This window comes from Suncus etruscus, chromosome 1 (genome assembly GCF_024139225.1).
Source record: "Suncus etruscus isolate mSunEtr1 chromosome 1, mSunEtr1.pri.cur, whole genome shotgun sequence".
Classification (NCBI taxonomy): Eukaryota; Metazoa; Chordata; class Mammalia; order Eulipotyphla; family Soricidae; genus Suncus; species Suncus etruscus.
The window spans coordinates 105,226,159-105,231,171 of NC_064848.1; the positions used below are offsets into that span (position 1 = coordinate 105,226,159).

General features: G+C 30.8%; 1 non-coding gene across 1 annotated transcript; it reads right to left on the bottom strand.

The window, feature by feature from the left end:
• Positions 1-1,888: 1,888 nt before the first annotated feature.
• On the bottom strand, positions 1,889-1,996 carry LOC126027176 (U6 spliceosomal RNA). Its single transcript, XR_007502218.1, has one exon. It is a non-coding gene; the product is annotated as a U6 spliceosomal RNA (small nuclear RNA).
• Between the last annotated feature and the right edge of the window lie 3,017 nt (positions 1,997-5,013).

The window sequence follows — 5,013 nt, forward strand, 5'->3', positions numbered from 1 at the left end:
TCATGTCATGGAGTTCTTTACATAAATTTTCTTCAATTTATTTTATAATTTCAGGTCCAATAATAATGTTTAAATTATGTTGACTTAAACGATTTACATAGTGTGAAGTAGTGGTAATAATTTTATTCTTTTGCATGATACACTCCAGATTTTCCTTACCATATGTTTAAGTCAAATAAAAATCAAATATCTAAATATATGCTTTGATTTGATACTATATTGATGTCATGTGTTTTGTTTTAGATATATAAACAAAAATTATTCATTTTATGGTTATGACAAGCTAAAATGAAAAGCTCAAATATTGTTTGTATTGACAATAGAGATTACATGCTTATAAAATTTTAACTACTCTACTAATATACATAAAATACATACATTACTCTCTACTAACATGTTTAATCAAAGATAAACATTAAAATAAAAAATATATACAGGTTATTAACTTGTCAATAGGGAAATTTGTTTTCATTTTTTAAATTCCTAGATCTAAATTCACTTTTAAAAAAGTCATTCTGAACTAGAATATTTATTATTAATTATAATATTTATGTGTCAAATTGTAGAAATCACTGTATCATCTTTCTAGAATTATATTGATATTAGACATTCTCATGTGCATTTTATGAATATTTTAAACGTAAATTGATATACTGTTTTTAAATAAAATACTATTATTTTGTTTTGTTTTGTTTTGGGGCCACACCTGTTTACATTCAGTGGTTACTTCTGGCTCAGAAATTGCTTCTGGCTTGGAGGGACTATATGGGACACCAGGGAGTCAAACTGTGGTCTATCCTAGGCTAGCGCTTGCAAGGCATATGCCTTACCTCTAGCACCACCGCTCCAGCCCCTAAATAAAATACTATTATCTTATAGTCACTATATAGAATACACCTGTAGTCAAAGTCATAGTAATTGAATTTACCAAGGATTTTAATTATTAAATTTTTGGTATAAAAACTGAAAAATTATAGGGTTAAGATTAGTGCTTTACATGTTGATAAACATCATTTAATTCCCAATACCATATGGTCCCCTAAGCATCATTGTAATAATCACTGTGTAATCCAGCATTGCAGAATGTGGCCAAGAAAGCTTTCAAATACAACCAGAGTGTTCCAAATCATCTCTAGCACCACATTGCTTGCAGAGCACCACATCCCAGGTCCCTTGCATCAAACTGCACATTTTTTTTTGGCAAAATATTTGCTTCAGAGAACCTCTATGTCACACTTAAATTTTATATGTTGATGTACTAAACCTTAATGAGCTTTTATTTAGAGATAGGACCTTTGAAGGGATAATTAAAATTAATTGAATATGGGATGCATGCTGGGAACAGGGGTGGAGGGAATGGCCCTAAATCAAAGTTTCTAAATACCTTAAATATTACTGTGAAAGACTTGTAATTCACTTTGATCACAATAAAATTCATTTTAAGAAAGTTATACATTAAAATTTTCACAAAATGTGATTTAAAAAATTAATTCAACTCATAAGAGTGGATACCTAACTAATGTGATTTGTACCTTCATTGGGATGAAAGAGAGAGACTGAGAGACAAGGAAAAACAGAGAGAAAAAAAACTAGATCGATCAAGGATGTATGCTCAAGCGCCCAGAGAGATAGCAGAAGTAGGGCGTTTGCCTTGTATACAGCCAATTCAGGACAGATGGTGGTTCGAATGTCGGCATCCCATATGGTCCCTGAACTTGCCAGGAGTGATTTCTGAGCACAGAGCCATGAATAACCCCTGAGCGCCGCAAGGTATGACTCAACTCCTTCCACCCTCCAAGATGAATGCTCACCATAAAAACATCAAGTCAAGTCACATGTTGAAATGTGTTTTTGCGAACAAAATAAAGAGGTCTCTCTTTTTCTTTAAAAAAATATGGAATGTTTCACTAATTTGCGTGTCATCCTTGAGCAGGGGTCATTCTAATCTTCTCTGTATCGTTCGAATTTTAGTATATATTGCTGCCAAAGAGAGCACATAAAGAGGTCTCTTGACAAGTCAAAATTGCCGTTATCTGATCTTAAAATGCTTATCTTCACTACCAAGAAAAATTTTACTTATGCTGTTTAAACCACTTAGTTGTTTTTGTATTTTTATGAAAGCTTTAGCACATATGTACACAATCTATGGTAGCCATACATAATATACATGTGTGCCTATATGTATATATGCCATGCAAATATATAATAAAATGCTATGTATAACAAATATATCTTATACTATATTTATGTTTATGAAAGTAAATACTATGATGTTCATGTAGTAGAGATCTTCACTCTGCTTTGTTTTTAATTTTGGGGCCACACCTGGAATTGCTCAGGGGTAACTCATGGCTCTGCACTCAAATCGCTCCAATAAGGCTTGGTGGAGCATCTAGGATGCCTGGTATCTAACCCAAGTCTCTGTTGGGTCAGCCACCTACAAGACAAACCTTCTACCTGCTGTGCTATCACTCTGGCTTTGAAGTCTTCACTCTTAATCCTGAGGGAAAAAAATGAAAACAGTAATTGGAAATAGAACTTAAAATTCAATTTGAGAATAAATCAAACATAATGCAATTATTTTTCTTACCTTTTAGATTATTCATTCTCATTTTACTTCTCAATCACAACTGGTGCTAGCAAAAAGAATATCTGTTACAAATGACTGTAGATTTATGTTCCTAGAAATGTTGACATATGTTACAGGAAGCTAACTTGCTTAACCGGCTGTTCCTGGATCATATTTTATTACTAGGATAAGACTGTGATGATACAAAACCATTAAATATATCCCTGGACCTCCAAGTAAGGTGAGAACTTACTTAAATCTATGTGAATCAAGAACTCTAATAAGGAATTAAATTCCTTTACAATATGTTGGGAAATCTCACTGGAGATAGTTATGAAGAAAATAATTATATTTCAGGAAAAAAATGTGACTGGGACAAATGACAGGTCAGTTAAATAGAGAAATAGTTCTAGGAAGCAGTAAGTTTTTCTTATGTGACAACCAGTTAAAAATATACTAGACTTACAAGTATATATATATATATATATATATATATATTAGACTTATATCTGAAATACACTAAACTGGAAAATTAAGGGAATAAAAATACATATTTTACTAATATAAGCTAGTAGGAGTGAAGTCTCTTCCAAAGGAGCAAAAAAAAAAAAAGAATTTGGAGGAATGAAAAAAATAGATTTGCATATGCTCTGTAGAATGTTAGTTCATAAACATATAGAGATATTAATGCCAGAACCTGTTTAAGAGTGAGGGAACATGTTGGTTTGTTTCTCTGGAAGAATGTTGACTATAAATTATATATGTATATGTATATATACTATATATTACGTATACATAGATTACACTAATATCAGAATACATCCTTGTTGATTTTTAATGTTCATATATAAACTACATTTTTATTCTTCTCAGTACTGAATTCCTTCACCATTTATCTTCAAGAGGAATCATCTATTAAACTTTAACAACCTATTTTAATAGTAATAACCAAGATGTCTACTACTAGTAGCAACATCATTTTCAAGGGTATCCTTTCTAAGCATTCTGAGTTTGAGATTACCAGCTTCTTTCATTTCTCTGAAAAACAACTCCTTTATAATACTACAGTGACAATGTAGTATTATCAGTTTCCATCACTTTTTATGATTTATCTAGATTTTTATACTATTTTAATATAAAAATTACAAGCCTGGTTAATTATAATTTCCCCTCTACACCTATATTTGCACAAATAAACACGATTGTAGAAAAGTACACAATAGTGAAGAAACACACTTTAATATTAGAACACTTATAGCTGTACATCCAAAGCACAGATTCAACAACATGCAAACATGAGTCTAAGCTGAAGCCACCAAATTTTAATGTGATAGCCAAATGGCAGACAAGGGGAGTGGGAGATGATGTATGGATGCTCTGGTGATGGGGATTGAAATTGGTGAGAAAGGTGTTGAAATATTATATATCTAAAACTTAATTATCAATAACTCTGTATACCACAGTTTTTAATTACTTATTTATTAATTTGTAAGACTAACCTCAAATATTTCCAAGCTCAAATTTAACGTGTTTTATATCTTCACTTCCTTAACTGTCCCTCATTTCATTTTGTTTTGGGGCCATAACTAATTGTACTTAGGTCTTATTTCTGGTTCTCTGCTCAGGAAACACCTCTGTCAGTGTTTATGGGACAATAGGTGGAATGAGAAATAGAACCTAGTATATAATATTCAAGGCAGACACCTGACCTGCTATACTATTTCTCTGGCTTCATGTCACAACCTTTCTTTCTGCTCACATTCTCAGGTGCTGATCTTTCATCACTAAAACTGCAGATTAAGGATAAAGATTAAAAAATCTTCACTTCAAATTCAACCATTTTTAAACCTTTTTATTATTATGTTATATCCTTATTCTATTAACATAAGTAATATGTATCTTCCAATCTAAAATAAAAACCCTTTGTTTCTATGTTAAATCTTATTCCTTTCCATTTATAAAGTCATGAATCTAGATTTCTTTTCTCTCCCTCCAATGTATACAAAATTTTGACTGGGTCTTCTATATTATCGTTATAACAACACAACATAAAAAAGTGATATTATCTCTTGGGTTTTACCATCATTATATATTGATAACTTTCAATCTCTTATGATTTCAATTCCCATTTTAGTATTTAATTGGATGCTTACATCTATGTAAAAAGGTACTAACTTTATTACTAAAAATATTATTTTTCCTACAGCTTTTTAACTCATAATTTGATTAAATATGCTTCTATTTGTTAAGAGATAAAGAAAATTTGAAATATTTTCTGATTCTTCTCTTTAAGTTACAATGGTCACACAATGTAATCAAAACTTCACAATTATACTTTTTAAAATATATTAAAACATAACCATTTCTCACTAGCTCCACTACCGTTTGATGAAAAGCACAATCATCTATTCTTTGAATTGCAACAATAATTTTCAAAATATTAT